The sequence below is a fragment of the Bos grunniens genome, chromosome 5 (genome assembly GCF_055505025.1).
Source record: "Bos grunniens cultivar Pamir isolate PY7600 chromosome 5, Bosgru_T2T1.0, whole genome shotgun sequence".
NCBI classification, from domain to species: Eukaryota; Metazoa; Chordata; class Mammalia; order Artiodactyla; family Bovidae; genus Bos; species Bos grunniens.
The window spans coordinates 112,877,827-112,897,736 of NC_141169.1; the positions used below are offsets into that span (position 1 = coordinate 112,877,827).

The window sequence follows — 19,910 nt, forward strand, 5'->3', positions numbered from 1 at the left end:
TGTGAGAGTTGGACTATAAAGAAAGCTGAGCGCCGAAGAATTGATGCTTTTGAACTGTGGTGTTGGAGAAGACTCTTGAGAGTCCCTTGGACTGCAAGGAGATCCAACCAGTCCATCCTAAAGGAGATCAGTCCTGGGTGTTCATTGGAAGGACTGATGCTGAAACTGAAGATTCGAAGAGCTGACTCATTTGAAAAGACCCTGATGCTGGGAAAGATTGAGGGCAGGAGGAGAAGGGGACGACAGAGGATGAGATGGTTGGATGGCATCACTGACTCGATGGACATGGGTTTGGGTGGACTCCAGGAGTTGGTGATGGACAGGGAGGCCTGGAGTGCTGCGATTCATGGGATTGCAAAGAATCGGACATGACTGAGTGACTGAACTGAACTGAAATTCAGATATATTTATTAGGTTATTGTTTAGGCATTATGTGGTATAGGAAGGGGGTGGTAAACATCCACTGAGGGATAGTTACCTCTTAGGATGGGAAAAGGTGAGGTCACAGAGGGTACCAGGGGCTCTAGTCTTCAGCTAAGTACTGGGTATGTAGATGTTCTTTTGTGTGTACTAAATGTTTAATAGTAAAAAATTTAAAAACTTTTAAAAAGTTACTCTCAGAAGTTTTCTCGTTTTTAAGAGTAGAAAAAGATGTCAAGTCTCTATCCAAAAAGTAACTCAAGCACCAAATACTTATTTTTGCGCGTTTTGAATTCTTTGTAGCTTAGAGATGCTGGAAACGGAGAAGGGAAAGGCAGACCCAGTGATCCTTGTCTGTCTTATGTCTCTGGCAGTGAGGAGGCTCCTGCCACTGCAGACGTGACATTGTGTCTCAAGACTCTGCTAAAGGGGTTTTTATGGGCATGTGAAAGCATATTCACATTTTTAACAAAGTAACAGTATGCCCATCTCCTTCATTTCATTTTTTCCTGGCATGTGAGTAACTGAGCCAGATGGAAAATGTTTCCCACATTAGGTTCTCTTTCAACATGTCAGCCATTTAATTTTATTGTCCCTAATCTCCTGTTGATAAGACTTCAGAATGTGAGTGGTTGACTAGGAGAGTCCGATTTATTCTAGTCAAGGTTGATGGCAGCCTGTTCTTGGGGCAGCCTTCCTTCGGAACATTTACTTCCCCACCAAGTTCTCCGGCACAGAAGCTTTTAAAGAGCTTGCACCTGCCCCTTTCCATTCAAACCATATACTGAACAGAGAGTAAGCACAGTAAAGAAAACCAGCTTTCGTTCCTCCAGCCCCTCAGGACATGTAGTCATCTGTCTGGCAAGAAAAACCCAGATCTTCGTCTCACCAAAGTAATAAGGAAAATTCAGTATTTAGCAAAAGAAAAAGTTTAAGAACGTGGGCTTGGCATCAGGCCTCAGATCTGCCTCTTGTGTGTAAAAACTTTGTCATTTACTTAAAGTCGCTGAGTTTCAGTTTTCTCACATGGCTCCAATCCCATAGTTTTAAGGGTTAAAGGACTGATAGATGTTAAACACGTGGTTTTGGACCAGCCCTGACTTTCATACAAAAAGCAGACACAGGTTGGGGCCTTTGGTCAGATATCTCTCCTGCCTCCCGCCCCTCAGGTTTCACAGGACACGTCATCTTTCCTTGCCATTTAACTAGTTGTTTGAGCCTGGGCTGGTCACATAAAATCTTTGAAAAGGCTTCTTCGACTATAAAACAGAGATTGCAATATCTGTGTCACGTTTTTGTGGCTCAGATCAAATCAAGTGAGATGAGACAGCAGGCATGAAAATGCTATGTCCTCTGTGAGTATGGACAGTGTGGGAACCTGTCCATCTCACCCCCACCCCCTTCCAGGCGAGCAGGTTAATGTTTGTTGAATGTACAGCGTTTTATCTTTGTAAAATAGCTTTGAAGGTACATGGCTTGGACAGGCTTTGCTTAAAATTGATAAGGGAGTTTGTGAATCGATTTCTGCTTGCAGACTCATTCAGAACTATTTGATACTTTGGTCAAAATTATTTTCTCCCATTTTTTATGCTGTGCTTTCGGTGGTTAAAATGAATAGGTGAGTCTAGAGTCTGACCACTTCTTAAATATTCCTCTTCATTGCAGGGAAGGCAGTGTTAGAATCTTAAATAAAGGTGAGGATAGAAACTATAATTTAACACACTCTTGGTAACATTCTTCAATTACTCATCTTTCCTAGACCTTAAATCAATTAAATAGTAAAGAAGAGAAAGTATTGGGGTGGCCAGAAAGGTCATTTGGGTTTTCCCATAAGATGTCATGAGAAACCTGAACAACCTTCTTGGCCAAGCTAATAGTTTTCTAATAAGCCCTGGTTTGTGAAGACTTCCATGGTCATTAGGTTTGTTTCTTGCCATCCTCTCTTCCCGCTCACTGGAGAGACTCATGACTCCTGGGACTCAGGCTCCTGTGCCCTGTAAAACTCCTGTTCCTTGTCACCAGCTCCACTGTCGCTCTGATAAGTTTCCAAGCCCTAGCTCAACATCTTTATCTGGATGCGCCTGGGCTGCCATATCCAAAACTGGACTCGTTATCTCTTGCCTCCCGCCCCCAGCCCAACATCCACAGTCTTCCTCCTGCGTGTTCTCTCTTGATTGATAGCCCATTTTCTACCAGTTACCCTAGTCTAGGAATCTGAAAATTTCCCTCAACCAGAGTTCCTAAACCTCAAAACTCTTTGGGTGGGGGGTCTGTCCTGTGCATTGTAGAGTGTTTAGCAGTGTTTGCGGCCTCAACTCACTCGATGCCACTAGGGCCCTGGCCCCCTTAGTGATGACAGTCAAATGTGTCTCTACACACCGCCATATGTTGCCAGGGGAGCAAAATCAGCCTTGTTGGAAATGACTGTCTTGCACTTTTTTTCTTACCTCCCACATTGAGTCGGCTACCAAACCCTGTTGATACTGTGTCCTGAGTATCTTTCTGAGACTTTTAGTTCAGGTTCTTTTCTTCTGCCTGAACTATTTCAGTCGTCCTAAGAACACCACCTGTGTTGGGCACCTCACATGCTTTACGTGGATTTACATGTAATCCTCACCGCAAAACTTGCTGTCGGTCTCTGAGTTTGCAAACAACCTAAATCTAGCTCAGACCTTTAAACCAAAAGGGGAACTTCAGGGCCTGTGTCACTAGGAAGCCCAGGACTGCACCCTCCTCTGGGCCGCTGGGCTGTGTTGCCTGTGCCGTGCCTCAGTGTGACAGGCTGTCCCCGTGGGGCAGCCCGAGACCCTAGCAGCTCCTCACCTGCGCGGTCCTGACCGCCCCCCACCCAGAGAGGACAGCGGAACAGGGTCACCAGAACTCCGGCAGCAGTGCGCAGAGGCCAGTTCCTCGCCTGCCATAAAACACTGTAGGGAGATGTCTCCTCTCCCCAGCCCACCTTCCCACTCGCCGCCAGCTGAGATGTAAGGAAGCTGAGGCTTTGGGAGGGGCACCCTGTTGGGGGTGGCGCTGTGTGGGGTTTGACCCCCGCAGCCTTACTCTCCATCCTAACTCATCTGTCCTTTGGTCTGTCTCTTCCCCTTCCTTCTTTTCAAAGGTCAGCTTTCTAAAACAACAATTTGGTTATTTAAAACTCCATTTACTTTGCTTAGTAGACTCCAGTGGTCCCTCAACAAGTGCAAATTTAGCCTGAAAGACGAAGGCCTTTGTACTGGCCCCTGTTGACCCTAGAACTAGCTCCTGTCCTTTCCCTGGGTGCTTAAGGCCCCAGCCACCCACGGCTTTGAAGTTGCCTGCCTCTGCAGTTCCTGCAGTCTCACAGAGTAGTCATGCTCACTGGGAAATATACAGACCTGTGTTGGAATTGTGATACCGCCCCAGTACCTGTGACCTTGAGCCCTGGCTGGACTGCCCTGCCCACCGTGTCCCCGAGCTGAGGTCTGTCTGTAGGACTGTGAACGTGGCCCTTGCTGAAGAGGCCTGGGCGGCCCCTCAGTACCTCTCCTCGCTTCACCTTCCGTTCTCGGCCTCTGCACCTACTGCTGTTAGCACTTTCATTAGTATCCTTATTGCCAGCTTTGGTTATTTTTTCAAAGCGCACCTTTGGGAACAGATTAGCTTGGAGTTTTTGTGGCCTTTGAGTGTGGACACAGGCCAAGCTTGTGGCCTCTGTGTGCTGGGTTTCTGCATGCTTCCCGCATGTGTCAGCTTCCCTTGTAGCTGCAGCTTTGCTCCTTCCTGGGTGCCTTGCCTTTCCAGTGGGGTGTTTCTGATTTCTTTTTCAAGTTGTATGAAGCAGTACTGTCCAGGAGAACTTCCCGTGATGATAGAAGTGTACTTACACTTAAGCTATCCATCAGGTAGCCAGGAGCCACACGGAGCTCTTGAACATTTGAGATGGGACTGAGGAACGAATTTTAAAATGGTATTTTAATTTTCGTTAATTTATTGTGGCTCGTAGCCACAATATGGGACAACTCTGGTCTTGACTTTTAGTAATTACTTAACCCTTACTATTAAATGAGACTTTACGTCTTCTCATAATTTGTAACTTCTGATCTCCTTCTGCTCTTTGTTGGAAAATTGTTATATACTTCAGTGCCTGATGCGCCTAGAGTAGTAAATTTGCATTAAAATTGAATAAAGTACTTAATGTCTCTGAACTGTGTACCTCAAAATGGTGAATTTTATGTTATGTGTGTTTTACTACCAAAAAAAAAAGATTGCCCACATGGTGAAGGGTTGTAAAATCTATAGTGAAGAGCCATCAGCGAGGTTTTTGCCGAGGAGAGACCACCCAGAGTGGCTCAGAGAAGAGTGGCGACAAGTGGCTTCCTGCCCTGGGCCTGGAGAGGCTGGTTAGCAAGTGCGTACCAGGCCTTGAAGAGCCCTGAGTGGCAGGCTAAGGAGATGAGGCCCGGTCCCGAAAGCCATGGAGGGATTGTGAGCAAGCAGATGACATGTCTGCATTTATTTTTATAGGGATCACTCTGGCTGCTCTATGGGAAATGTTTCAGAGGGTGGCGAAACTGGACCATGGGAGACATAATCAGGCCGCTGACGATCACAGTGATAGTAACAGCAGCTAGCATTCGACTCTGCGGTGATTCAGGAGATGATGAGAGCCTGAGAGTGTGTGACCGGATCAGGAAAGATCTCTTATTTGAAAAACAAGATGTCCATAATTGAAGATTTCTTTATCTACTTTGCATTGTACTGCTGCATAGGAAGAGCTCATCCAAACCATCGTGTTCTTTAATCACTCTTGAAAAATGGAAAAAAACTCTCAATTAATATGACAAATGATAGAATAACTTATAAGGTCTTTTTCTTTCAAAATAATGTAAATAGGTGTTGGTCGGGGCAGGAGATGGCTGTGCCTGTAAAAGGGTAACCCAAGGGATTCCTGTAATGGAACTGTTCTATTATCTTGACTATGATGTGTTGATGGTGGTTCGAATTCACACATGACAGATTGCACAGAACACACACAAATGAGTACATTATAAAGCTGGTGAAATCTTAATAAGGTAGGTGGATCTTATCAATGTCAGTTTCCTGGTTGTGATATTGTGCCACAGTTACCTAAGATTTACCTTCGGAGGAGACTGAGAGAAGCGTATACAGGATCTGTGTTATTTCTTACTGCATGTGAATCTCCCAATTACCTCAAAATAAAAAGTTAGACACAAAAGAACTGAAAAGGTAGATTCCTTTGAAAGCTGCTGGTTTTCTATATTTTCCTTTTATTTGGATGTTTCTTCAGTAATAATTTTCTGGAGAAGTGACTTGTTTTGATTACATTTGACACATTGCTGAAGAATATTTAGCTGTTTTGTCAATTCTGATAGGCATTTTTTCTTTACCTTTTAACATCTTTGAAATATGGATGCATCTTACAATTCATGGAGATTTGGCATCGTCAGTTTCACCAGAGTGGTACCTACAGCATTGGTGTGTCTTACAATCACTGGTGTCCTAGGTTTGATATTTGATTCCTGAGTCATTTGGCCATGTTGGAAAAGAACAGAAGCTGGTGAAAGTTTTGCTTGACCCTTGTGTGTGTGTGTGTAATTTTTTTTTTAATATTAAGATTCTGTTTCTCAGCTCCAGGCCCACTCTTCTGTATTCTGTTTTGTGATGTAAAAGCTGGGATTCTACCAGCCTCATGTCTGCTTGCCACATTGGCCTTTGGGAGGCTGTGCCAACAGGAGTGTGAGAGGCTGCCTACAGGGCCAGAGGCGGAAGGAGGAACTTGCTTCTTCCTGTCTGCTTCCTCTTCCCAGGAGGCTCACTTGAGCTCTGCCCCAGCGATGGCAGCAGGGCCTTCCTGTAGCAGCAGCTGAATCCACTCTCCAGTTTTTCCAACAATTGCAGGACCAGCTTCCTTGCACTGCCCCCCTCCCCGCCAGGCCTTGGCACGCACTCAGAGCCCCCTGCCCAGAGCCTCTTCCCTTCTTCCCCAGCCCCAGGGCCATTGCTGTCTCTGTGATACCTCTGTGATAGCGCTCACTCTCTCTCTCTCTGTTTCACTTTTCAGTGACTAGTTAATATCTCTGTACCTAGTTAATGATTCTTTTCATTAAAGCCTGTCTGTGTCCTGCGGGGACTGTGACCCATCCTGGGGAGGCCGGCAGAACCAGCAGGACGTGCGGGGCCTGTGTCCTAGCTCCTCTCACGCACACATGCTTCCTCCCCTGTAGCCAGGGCCTGCTGTGAAACAGAAATCTGATCTCAGCAGTGGATTCCCATGCTCCCAGGGAAAAAGAAAATCGTTCACTTGGCCTGCAGGGCCTGTGGACCAGCTCAGTCTCACCTCACACTCCACTTCCTCTACCTTCATGACCCGGCCACACTGGTCTTATTTCAGTTCCTCAACAGCCAGGTTTCTTCTTCCTGCGCAGCCGTGGCCGGGGCTGCGCCCTCTGCTTGGACACCTCTTTTATCCCCAGTTTGCTCTTTCTTCCATTACTCTCAGGTTGTTTTTTTTAAATAGATGCTTCATGTTTTTTTGAGTTTTAAAAAACACTTATTTGCGCCAGATCTGAGTTCTAGCACCTGCGATCTTTAGTTGCAGCATGTGGGATCCAATTCCCCGACTGGGGATCAAACCCGGGCCCCCTGTGTTGGGAGTGCAGAGGCCTAGCCACTGGACCACCAGAGAGGCCCCTCGTCTCAGTTTAATTGTAACTTCCTAGGGAGCGTCCTCCTCCCCTGGTCTCCCCCCCCCTCATTTGCGCCCATTCCAGGTGCGCTCATGGTATCTGAGTCCCTTTCGGCGCTTATCGCAGCCTCAGTGGACATTTATGTGTCTCTTTTAATGGTCGTGTCTTTCCCCAGCTGCACCGTTAGCGTCTCATGAAGGGCAGGACTAAGTCAGTGTTTTTTGTTTGTTTCTTTTTTTATTGCTGTACCACCAGTGCCTGACACGTTTATGTGCTCAAATATTTGTTGAATGAACAGGGATATTGTAAGATAAATATTTATTAAAACTAGGAAGGGACCATTTGGTGATATCTTGATAGTAGATTAATTTTTATTATAAGCTAAAAAAAATTTGGGGAAGAAAGTCTCTCATGCTGTGAGTTAAAATACTTCAGTAAAAATACAGACAAGGAGCCAAACCACAAGAAAAAATCACTTATTAAACTGGAGTTCTTGGTGTATTATTAGATTGCTGCCTTCTGAGATACTCAGATGAAAAGACAGTATGAAAACCTGCGTACCCCGCTGAAGCCTAGCTGTGCATTACCACCTCCTCCTCAAAAGACTGAAGTACAAGTTATCCTGCTTGCTTTCTTTGAGTTGCTGTTAGTCTCAAGTTGGAGATTCTGGCACAACATGAACCCACACTGTATGGATTTCTGCACTTCTAAAACTACTTCTCCTAATTCAGTTTGGTGCCCAGTGTTTAACCTTGCCTCCTTTCCTCTGACGTCTCAAGGTCTTGGTCACATGGGCGAAGCCTTGCTGCAAGCTGGGTATGTCCTACACATACCCCTTCTGAGCCCATTACCATACTCTGGAAACTCCTTCTGACATCGGAAGCACTTCCTTCACTGTTTTTTGTCTTCCATCATAGCATTATTGGCATCAGCCTTTCAGTAACAATGAAAAGGTAGAAGCTGTTTCTTCATACCTGTCCCCCATAGTCATTCCCAGATTATTTGATTGAAATTGGATTTTACTAATTCTCTCTAAAAGCACCATAAAATATTAGGGCTGAAAGGAGGCTTTCATCATCCCGCCCAGATTCCTTCTCTCATCTGTGTGACCCAGAGTTGGTGAGTGTTGGAGGCAGAGCCAGAGCTCCAGACCCCCTGCCTCATGTGTTCAGTGACAGAGCTGCAGACCTGCTGTGTGCAAGGCAGTGTCAGGAAAGAACCCACAGTGTGACTTTGTAGTTTTTTTCTAAGCCAGTCCTCTAGAATTTACACATCCAGGTTAGCATTGTTTTCAGAAAGTTGGCAGTGCAGATATTGAAAACAGTGCCTTAGCACTGGTACAGTCTGAAAGAGAAGTTCCCAAACTATTTGAGCCAAGAAAGTGTTAGTGGAATAAGCATGCGTGCATGCTTGGGCTTCCCAGGTGGCTCAGCGGTAAAGAATCCGCCTGCCAATGCAGGAGACACAGGTTCGATCCTTGGGTCTGGAAGAGGCCCTGGGTAATGGCAACCCACTCCAGTACTTTTGCCTGGGAAATCCCATGGACAGAGGAACCTGGTGGGCTATAGTCCATGGGGTCACAAGAGGGTTGGATACCACTGAGCTGCTGAGCGTGCGTGCAAACTATTTGAGCCAAGAAAATTGTTACTGGAATAAGCACATAACCCTTCGAGATAACTGCTTTGAAGAAGACAAAAGTTATTTGTCACAGTAAATCCTGGTTTATGATTGTTACATTCTCTGACTTATTTCTTTATAATAGTTTATAGAGTTAGGGCTACTATTTTCAGGGTGCTTATATTCTTGGGGTTCCTCTTGTGGCTCAAACGGTAAAGAATCTGCTTGTAGTGTGGGAAACTCGGGTTTGATCCCTGGGTCGAGAAGATCCCCTGGAGAAGGGCATGGCAACCCACTCCAGTATTCTTGCCTGGAGAATCCCATGGACAGAGGAGCCTGATGAGGGAGTCCATGGGGTCACAAAGAGTCAGACATGACTGAGCTTCTAATACTTTCAGTTTATAATATTCTTAAAAACAATGACTTAACTTCATAATACTAAAAATAACTGTGAAATCCTATAACGTGGTAGCGTATTGATGACTAGTTGATAATGAAGACTAGGACTTCTGGGCAGGGTGGGAAAGTGCAGTCTGAATGGCTTCTGTAGGAGAGAGACTCCAGCCAGCCCAGGGATAGTTGGATATCCTCTTTTATTTCTTTGTATTCACAGTCATTTATAAAGGGCCTTTCATGTACCAGAGAAAAGACAGGAGGTGACAGTGGGTTCTGGTAACAGGAAGTGAAGGTTTGAGGAGGCATGGTAGAGGAGATGGAGAAGTAAATTGAAGCCCCGGGCAGGGCAGGCTCTAAGAGCCAGGCTCAGAAGTGGAGGTTTGATCCTGATGGGTAGGATGAGTTTAGTGTCCAAATCAGGACGCTTTTGAGGAGCAACAGACTTAAACCAAACTTCCTGGGTATTCTGGGAAGCAAGGTCACTGGGCTCTTGTGTTTTCAGGCTGATCTGGACAGATGACATCACCCACAAAAGACTCAAATTGCTGTCAGAGGCAGTTATCAAAGTCATATGAACCTTTATTATCCCGTTACCCGATTGTGTAGAAACTGTTGACCAGTTCCTCCCCCAGGAGACCAGGTAGACCAGTGTCTGGTTCAGCCTCTGTATCCCGGGGCCAGAATAATACCGGGCACTTAGAAGGTGGACTGTCAGTATTTGCTTAGAAAAGTGAGTAAGTGCTCCAGGCTGATAGGAATCCCTGCGTTGGATCTAACAGGAAGACAGGGAGGTGGTGAGCCCCAAGTGGGGGGCTTCAGCTAGATGGAAGGCACACACTGCGGGCCCTCCATGTCCGCGGGTTCCCTGTCCCAGGTTGATTGAGTTCACGGGTGCGGAACCCGCGGATACGGAGGGCCGACTGGACTCCATCGTTTTGTATAAAGGAATTGAACTTCAAAAGGTTTGAACTTTCAAAAGGTTTGGTATCCATGGGTGGGGGGCCAGGGGCGCGTCCTGGAACCAGTCATCTGCAGATAAGGAGGGCCAGCTGTTTGAAGGAGCAAGAGTCATTTCTGGAGGCGGATGTCACCTTAGCCAGGGTCCAGGCTTGGGAATGTGGTCTGGAAGAGGCCGGGCAGGAGTCTGGAGGTCCTTTGATTGCAGCAGGAGGACAAGTCGTTCCTGCACGTGATGGCTGGTGCTGTTGGGTGTTCACCTTGAACCCTGCTCCCCGCCCCCATGCCAGCCTCTGACTGCCATTTACCCTGTAGACTTCGGTTAAGTGCTTTGGTGTCAACAGTGGCCACACAGGTCTTACTGTGCCTTTCACATAACGAGGTGGTTTCCCCCGTTCCTTTTAGACTGGTTCTTCCCTCTCTCTAGAATATTCTATCCTCACGTGGTTCTTTTTCAACAGTCAGTGCTCAAATATTGCCTACTTTCCTTGGAAGCCTTGCTCATCTTCTGTGGAAGAACCCATTCTCCGATGTCTCTGTTGCCATTACCCTACCTGGTTTATTTTCTTCACTGGTCACTAAAATCATGTTACTCGTTTCTTAGTTGGCTTACTACCTGTTTTACTGGAATGTAAGCACCGTTTCTGTCTTTCTCTCCTCTATCCTGAATACCTACCCGGCACAAGGCGTGGCCTGTAGGGGGCACTAAATGATTGTGTGGGGGAAGAAGACGTTACACAGGATTACACAGGAAAGCCCTTCGTTCTGGGGGGGGAAAAATCATTAGAAAACACAGGAACTTTATTAGCAACAGATTATGATAGAGCTCACAGCTGGTCTTGCTGAGTACTGCTCTTATTGTAGGGTAGGGGTGGAGCTTGGAGCATTTTAGCACATCCTAGCCTGGATGCTCTGGCCTCCTGAACCCTGGGTTTGGTAAGTGTAGTGGGGAAGTCTTGCTGAAGGATTCTCTTTTTTTTTTTAAACCTGTTTTTTCGGACACCACGCAGCATGTGGAATCTTAATTCCCCAGCCTGGGATTGAACCTATGCCCCCTGAAGTGGAAGCATGTTATCTTAACCACTGGACCACCAGGAAGTCCCAAGGATCCCCAGGTTCTTTTTGTTTTTCCTTCCGGTTCTGTTGAGATGTAACTGACATATGGCACTACTTAAGTTTAAAAGTGAAGTTGCTCAGTCGTGTCCAACTCTTTGCGACCCCATGGATGGAGTAGCCCGCACCAGGCTACTCCATCCATGGGATTTTCTAGGCAAGAGTACTGGAGTGGGTTGCCATTTCCTTCTCCAGGGAATCTTCCCGACCCAGGGATCAAACCCAAGTCTCCCGCATTGTAGACAGACGCTTTACCATCTGAGCCACCAGGGAAGCCTACTTAAGTTTAAGGTGTACAGTATGATGATTTAACTTACATTATGAAGTGATTACCACAATAGGTTTAGTGACGATCCATCACCTCATGGACACATTTTTTTTATTTTTTAAAGAAAAAAAATATGTTTTTCTTGTGTTTAGAACTCTTAGGATTTACTATCTCAAGAACTTTCGTATATAACATACAGCAGTGTTAATTATATTAATCCCCAGATTCTTGTTGACCATGGACAAGCCACCGAGTTCCTGGAGCCGGAACCCCCAGGACGACCAGGCGCGGGATGGAGGGCAGGGTGGTGTGAGTGCCCAGGTGCAGTCTCCTCTCCCTTGGAGAGGGGTGGTGGTTGAGCCCCCTTCCCTCCCAGCTTCCGGGGAACCTTTGTCCCTCTGTCCAAGTTAGAGTGGCTCAGAAGAGGGAGGGGCTGTTTAAATCCTCCCTGTTGGAGGCAGCAAACAGTCTGCATGTGTGCTCACTGTTGTTCAAGTGTTTGCTTAAATCATTTTATCTTCTAGGAAATATTTCTGCCTTTTGGTTAGCACCTCTGTGGTTCAGTTTTGGTACATAGTGTTTCATTTCCCTTCTTGTTTCATCCTTTTTTTTTTTTTTTTTTTAAAGCAAAAGCTGTACATACAAGAGTGGAAAGCTTAACTGGAAACCCCAACTTGGCCAGAAAAATTGGCAGGAACGCATTCTCTTTCTTCACTTTCCTTTCCCTTTTAAAGCCTTTGTTTTAGAAAAAAGGAAATTGGTGTGTTTGGAAAGCAGTTGTTAGCTTTTCAAGACTGGGCTCGTTGATCTAATTTGGTAAGGGCCCAGAGCATGTCAGATAAAATGAGTGAAAAAAGTAAAGCTAAAGCGGGCATGTAAGGGGAAAGCACACAACTATAGATTTTAACCCCAGAGCCCCACCTAACACGCTTTTAGTGAGAAGGCTTGGCTGTTTTGGGGAAGCGTCGGGTTTCCTGATGGTGATGGAATCCCTGTGAGGCAGCCCATCTCGCCCGTCCCAGCTCGCTCTCCCTTCCCTCCCCACCCCAAGCCAATTCTGTCGATACCTGTAGTGGTCTGTCTTCTGTCTAGACACTTAGGCCCCGCCAGCATGTTGCAGGTTCCAGTTGTTCCACTGCAACACAGCACAGCGTGCATTTGCTTTTTGTTGGGACAATGGCTTCCTTCTTTTAGGTGAATGAATTGTTCACAGTAGTGCTTACCTGTTGTGTTCCTAAGACAGCTCTGGGTGTCCAGCTGATGTTTCACGGGCCATGGTCTTACACCAGTTGAGTGCTCAGGAAAGATGGAAAGGCGGATTTGTTTGGATGCTAGTTTTCTGTTACTGCTTACTTACTACTTAAGTAGTCACTCAGTCGTGTCCGACTCTGTGCGACCCCATGGACTGTAGCCTACCAGGCTCCTCTGTTAATGGGATTTTCCAGGCAAGAGTACTGGAATGGGTTGCCATTTCCTTCTCCCTTTCTCTTAGGTGAAGATTATAGGCTCCCTTCTCACCCCCTTTATTGACTCCTGTCTCCCTTCTTGCTGCCCTGGCTCCAGGGCTCCCACTGGACATTCTGTCCCAGCCTGTCCTTGTTCCAGGTGACCTGTGCTTTAGAGTTCGACGGTTGCTTGGTGAGCCTGGAGTCTATATAAGGGCGATCTAACTGAAGGAATATAATGGCTGCTATCCTGAAGGTAAGGTGTCCTGGCCCATCCATCTCTTTTTCCATTTTAAGGTGTAGCCAGGAGGCAGGATGATGACTCATATGTAATAATGGGGGCACTTTCAACTCAAGGCACAGTGGAGACAACAGCAAATTCTTGTTCTTTGGAGTCTCCCCTGACCTCCTCTCTCTTCACAACATCTCATGGAGGTAAAAGTCGGAAGTCCCTGAAAGTTCTTAATTGTCCGTTTGCAGCTTATTGCTTGAGGAAGTTTTTGTTCTCTCATGGCTGATCCGGGCAGCCCGTAGCTTCATGTTTGTGGCCTGCACAGTTCCCTCTGTGAACCACTGTACAAAATGCTGAGGGGATGGGGAGAAGACCAAGGGGAAATGTCTTGGCTATTGGAAGGCCTTAGGTGCATGTGTGCTAAGTCGCTTCAGTCGTGTCCAACTCTTTGCAACCCTATGGACTGTAGTCTGCCAGGATCCTCTGTCCATGGGATTCTCCAGGCAAGAATATACTGGAGTGGGTTGCCATTCCCTTCTCCAGAAGATCTTCCTGACCCAGGGATCGAATTGGAGTCTCCTGCGGCTCCTGCATCTCAGGTGGATTCTTTACCGCTGAGCCACTTGGGGAGGATTGGAAGGCCTTAATTGGAACCAAAAGTTTGCATTCCAAGAGCATGGACCCGACAGGAATGGGGTTTGTCTGGGGAATGGAGGGTGCTCTTAGTGGAATCCAGACTCCTGTGCGAGAGCTCAACAGTGATCTTTCTTCTGTACTCAGGATAGCATCACTGCTTTGGTTGCCCATTAGACTTCCAGACCCATGATATATTGCTTACTCAAATAAAACAAAAAATTTTTTTTAATTTAAACTTTATTTTGAGATAATTATAGATTCACCTGCAGTTGTAAGAAATAACAGTGGTTTTTTAAAAAATATATTTTTTTAGGAAATAATCTTTACCTAGAATAGTCAAACTCATAGAATCAGAAAATACATTGGTAGATACCCTGAACTGGGGGTTGGTGGGGTAGGGAGGGGGGATGGAGAATCAGTGTTTAATGGGGCCAAGTTTCAGATTAGGAAGCTGGAGCATTCGGAAGATGGATGATGGTGAGGGCTGTACAACAGTGGGAATGCACTTAGTGCCACTGAACTGTACAGTTACGGTTAAAATAGTATGTTTTAAGACTTAACCACAAATTAAAAATTATTAAAAAAAAAAAAGAATCTTGTGTACTCTCTACTGTTTCCCTCAGTGGTAACATCTTGCTATTTTTTTTTTTTTTAATGACTCTATATCTCCTATGCTGTGCATTTGATCCCATGACTTATTTATGTTGTAACTGGAAGTTTATGTTTCTTAATCCTTTACGTGTTTCACTCATCTCCCACCCACCCCCTCCCTTCTCTGGCAACCACCTGTTTGTTCTCTGTGAGTCTGTTCTGTTTTCTATTTGTTCTGTTTTTGTTTTTTGGTGGTTTTTTTTGTTTTGTTTTGTTTTTTTTAGATTTCACATGTAAGTGAAATTGTACGATATTTGTCTTTCTCTCATTTCTTTGACTTAGCATAATATGGAGGTTTCTTTCTTTTTTATGGTCAAGTAATATTCCTATATATAGATAGATACACACATACATATATACACATACGGAATCTTCTTTTTCCATTTATCTGTCAGTGGACACTTAGGTGGCTTCCATATCTTGGCTGTTGTAAACAGTGCTGCAGTGAACATAGAGGTACATGTATCTTTTCCAATTAGTGTTTTTGTTTTCTTCAGAAAAATACCCAGAAGTTGAATTGCTGGATTGTATGGTAACTATTTCTAATTTTTTGAAAAACTTCCATACTGTTTTCCATAGTTACTACATCAGTTTACATTCCCACCAACAGTGTTCCAGGGTTTCATTTTCTCCACTTCCTTACCAACATTTACTTGTTCTTTTGATAATAGCCATTCTGATAAATATGGGCTGATACGTGTCATTGTACTTTTGATTTTCATTTCCCTGGTGACTACTGATGTTGACCATCTTTTCAGGTGCCTATTGGCCATCTATATGTCTTTGGGAAAATGTCTAATCAGGTCCTCTGCCCATTTTTTAAAGTTTTTGGTTTTTTTTTTGATGTTGAGTTATATGAGTTCTTTGTATACTTTGGATATTAACCCCTTATCAGATATATCATTTGCAAGTATCTTCTTTAAAACTGAATTTATTTGGTTGAAAAAAGTACACAGTTGTCTAACCACCACCCAGCTTTTCCTTTTCAATGCAATAGTATTACTGGTTTTTTTAAATGTTTTCTTCCAAGGAGTCTCTATTCATATATAAAGAGCTACACATAAGCCCTCTTTTTCTTATGTACCTGATAATTAAAGTACACTTGTTTGCATCTTGCTTTTAAATTTAACAATATATCTTGAAGATCTATTTTCATTAGTACGTAAAGAGCTTCCTTTCATAATTACATAGTATTTCCTTGTGTGGATAAGCTATAATTTCTATAAGCAGCTTCCTACTTGATGGACTGTTTCCAGTCTTCTGCCATTATAAACATGATGCGGTCATGTTCTTTAGGTCTGTCATCTCCCACGTGTATAATTATTTTCCTGCGATAATGTTCCTAAAAGTGAGATAGCTAAGTCCAAGACTGTGTACACTTTAACTTTGGTAGAAAACGTTTAAATTGTCCTCTATAGAGATTTTACTAGTTTATATTCTCACCAGCAACATATATGAATGCCTTTCCCCTGGCACCTTTGACAGCATTGTAGTTTTACAAATTTTGTCCTTGACAGTTTGGTAAGTGAGAAGTGGTATTCCAGGACAGTTTTAATAATGCTATTCTCTTACAGGGAATGCAGTAGATTATCTTCTCAGATGTTTTAGATGTGAACTATGAACAATGAGTTCATTTCCTTCACCTACTTTTCTATTGGATTGTTGACCTTTTCCTTACTGATTTGTGGGAGCTCTTTATGTATCACGGAACCCAACTCTTTGTGATGTGAATTGCTAATATATTTTTCCCAGCAAACACTGGTTGTGTTCCTGGTGGGTTTTATCATAATAATGGTTTTAAAGTTTATAAATATCTGTATTTTATATAGATACAGCAATCATTTGTTTATGAGATCTGAGTTTGTATCATAGTTAGAAATTAGAAAGTCTTTGTTTACTCTGTAATTATGAAAAGAGAAATCAGCCAGCTTCTTCAGTGCTTTAGTGAAGAATATGCACTTCCTTCTTTCCTTTATATTGAACTTTTCCCTTCATCTAGAGTTTATTTTCACGTGAGGTGTGCAGTATGGGTCTAATTGAGTAGAGTCATGGTGGCTCTTCAGTATGTCTCAGAAATGTTGTGTCTCATACCTCCTTGTGTCTTACCCAAGCCCTTCCTCTGGGGTTTATGCATCATAGATGCTTGATAGGGAGGAGAAGGCTGAGGGAACTGCTGCCAGAAGAGAAGCAGAAGCTGCAGCCCATGGACTGGCTATTGTAAGATGCTTTGATTCACTGTCTCCAGTCAGCACAGCCACTCTTCATGACAACCAGCATAATCCGCATTTTATAGATGCAAAAACTGAAACCTAGAAGCCAGATAATTTGCCCAAGTTCCTGCCATGAGTAGAAACTGAGGCTGGAGATGCAGGTAATTTGGTCTTAAAACTGTCAGACTTCAAAGCTTGTGTTTTCTCTTTGCCTGACCTTGGTAGAGGGCTCTGTTTGTTGTAATTGATTGTACTTGGATATGAGGGTTGTGGGAGATGGAATCAAAAAAACTTTGAAGATGTTGGAAACTGAGTCCTGAAACACACACACAAAAATAGAGAAACACTGCAGGCGTTTGTTGCGAATCTCTAGACTCAGAGATTATACAGATTTTATACAGGAAGCAAGATTCTTAACTACCAGGGGAAAAAAAGACCTTGATCTCTTGTTTAAGAGAAACTTAAGTGTTCTTTCAGAAAACCATGATATTTACACTTGGCTATTACTGAGATTGTTAAAAGCATACATTTGCAATTCCCTAGATTTGAATAATGTTATTAAAGGTTACAATGGTAGATTACTCTCTAAAAATTTTCCTCAGATGACCTAAGTAGAAATTAGGTACAAAATTGTGTATATAGAGCCATAAAATATAATCTAGAATTAGGCATCCTGTATGTGGTCTTGAAGCATCAAACACAGTTACATGTTGGCTTAGTTGTTACCAAAAGGCTGTGTATAAATGGCATTTTAAATTTTGAGTCATCTTCCCACCTGTGTATAATTTTAGATGAACAACTGGGTCATGTAAGTTCAGGAGTTATCCATACTCTGTAGCTGGTTACTTATTAACATCAAACATGCTTATCTTTTAGAAATGTACATTTCCCTCAAGGTAATTCAATTTTTATCATTCAACTTGCTAAATTTAAACGACAACTGGCATACAAAAACAGGACTTTGCATTTTTACTATTCTGAAAATAGAGCACAAATTAAAAGCATTGAGAAGTAGGGTGCGACTGTCAACCTGTGGATCCTGAATTCAGAGTTGATTTCCTTCTCTGCTCATTTTTCAATACCAAGATAAGTGTCACAAATAGCACCCTTTCTCAGAGGATTTCCAGAATTAGAATAACAGGCATAGACTTAGTACAGTGGTAGTGGTGCCTATAACCAGGAAGCTGCACCCTGCCTGTCTCACTCACTGTTGGCAGTAAGGTCCTATGTGATCTCTGAGGTAAGGCCCCAAGTCTCCTCCTCTTAATTTCTGAGTAAAATGCTTGGCTTTCTCTTAAGGCACAGATCTAGAAAGACGTGCAAAAGTCACTTTCCCTGGTGGCCTGTGATATGACAAGACCCTTCCCACCTTGGTCAGAGGAGAACCATGATTCGTTGTTTGAATTCCATTCTTTTCTCCCCTTTAGATCTGAGTCATGCTTTTAAAGGTTTTCATGCCCACTATTTAGCCCTGTTTCTTATGTGTGCCCGGGCAGCCCTGAGAAAGTGGCTTGGTCAGTGAAAGAGGAGACACCAGAGCCTGAGTGAGGATAATGGCCCACACTCCCTTCTCCTGTGTAGGGAGGCAACAGACCACCAAGAATCTCTCCAACCTTCCGGACACCCCACCACCACCCCCAACCCCAGCCCCTGGGAGTGCACTCACAGGAGTCTGAACTCAGCCCAAGCCTGCTGAGTGAGCATCTGCAGAGACCAGGCCCTGCTGGGGTAGACATGTGCACTTGAAGCATTTTGATGTCCTAGCCACCAAGTCCTCCTGGATGAACGTGGAGAGTACATAATCTTAAGAGTTGTTTGTCGTGCTTTTATTGCTTTAAAATTGCCTTCTAAAGGGGTTTTTAACTTACTGTGATTGAGTTGCAAACAGTCTATTGGATTTCTAAGGTCAGTTGTTATTACGTCTCTTGATGTATAATTGTGTTGGCCCATACATGGAAGCAGGCAAAGAAGGGTGGGAAAACAGTATAAAAACAAAAGCTTCTAAGTGTTTCGTGAAAGCAGCCCCACTGTCTACTGGTCTTAGTTGTTGATTGCTCTCTAAATGACATGTGCCTCACACTTTGGGTTCTCATTGATAAGCTGTTTTCTTTTCTGCTGAGAAACCATACTTTGCTATTCTGTTGTGGCTTCCAGAACCCTGGCTTGGACTCCTATAGCTTGTTTCTTTTCGCTTTCTCTACTGTTGAATACTAAGGGTAGAGTGCTTCTCTGGCTTTGTGTGTTTGGCCCTTAGGGTTTAAACATAGTCTTTAGTGGTTCCAGGATATACATATTAAAAGCCCTCCTCAGGATGTTGCTTCTTAGTCTATTGAGTATTTTGTAAACTACTCCTAGTTTCAGGCTGTCTTTTGGAGCCTTAGCAAGTACTTTCAGGAGTAAAATGTAAGATGGTGTTAACAAAGATTTATTCACCAGATCTTAGGTCTTGAAAACCTCAGGGATCTTTTGAGCTTGAAGAACCTTAGTTTGAGGCAAGCAAAACCAAAAGAATAGTTGAAAAATTAGAAGATTTGATTCAGAGTTGCACTATAAACACATCATAAAGGTATGAGGCTTCCCTAGTGGCTCAGTTGTAGTGAATCTGCCTGCCAGTGCAGGACATGTGGGTTCAGTCCCTGAGTTGGGTAGATTCCCCGGAGAAGGAAATAGCTACCCACTCCAGTATTTTTGCCTGGGAAATCCCATGGACAGAGGAGCCTGGCGTGCTACAGTCCGTGGGGTTGAAAAGAGTCAGACTCGGCTTAGCAACTAAACAACAACAACAGTATAGGTGTTACCAGCTGAATGGAAACATCAGGAGAAAATCCCAGTAAACAGGCTGGCAATTTATAGCAATCTAGAGAGTTAAAGCTCTTGCCTGGAAAATCCCATGGACAGAGGAGCCTGGTGGGCTGCAGTCCATGGGGTCGCGAAGAGTCGGACATGACTGAGTGACTTCACTTTCACTTTTCAGTTTCATGCATTGGAGGAGGAAATGGCAACCCACTCCAGTGTTCTTGCCTGGAGAATCCCAGGGAAGGGGGAGCCTGGTGGGCTGCCATCTCTGGGGTCGCACAGAGTCAGACACGACTGAAGTGACTTAGCAGCAGCAGCAGCAGAGAGTTAAAGCAGTGAAATGTAATGGTTTAAAAGTTCAGACATTTACCTTATTAAGATTTCTTTTACAGGAGGCTTCATTGCATTTAAAAATGGTACTTTACACTCACAGGAATGTTATCAATGCAGAAGCTCCGATTTAAAGATTTGGCATCTTAGACT

At 44.1% G+C, this 19,910-nt stretch overlaps 1 protein-coding gene across 22 annotated transcripts in view; it reads left to right on the top strand.

Moving 5' to 3' along the window:
- Positions 1–19,910, top strand: part of TNRC6B (trinucleotide repeat containing adaptor 6B) — a 251,338-nt gene that overhangs the window by 152,920 nt on the left and 78,508 nt on the right. Inside the window, exons 2-4 of one of the 22 annotated variants that reach the window (XM_086402962.1) lie at positions 11,087–11,191; positions 11,682–11,778; positions 13,063–13,158. The exons of 18 other annotated variants lie outside the window; for them this stretch is intronic. The gene's annotated coding sequence lies outside the window, so the exon portion shown is untranslated. Of the gene's footprint in view, positions 1–4,923; positions 5,472–11,086; positions 11,192–11,681; positions 11,779–13,062; positions 13,159–19,910 lie in introns of those variants that run through there. 3 more of the 22 variants (XM_086402961.1, XM_086402964.1, XM_086402963.1) reach the window with 3 other exon arrangements.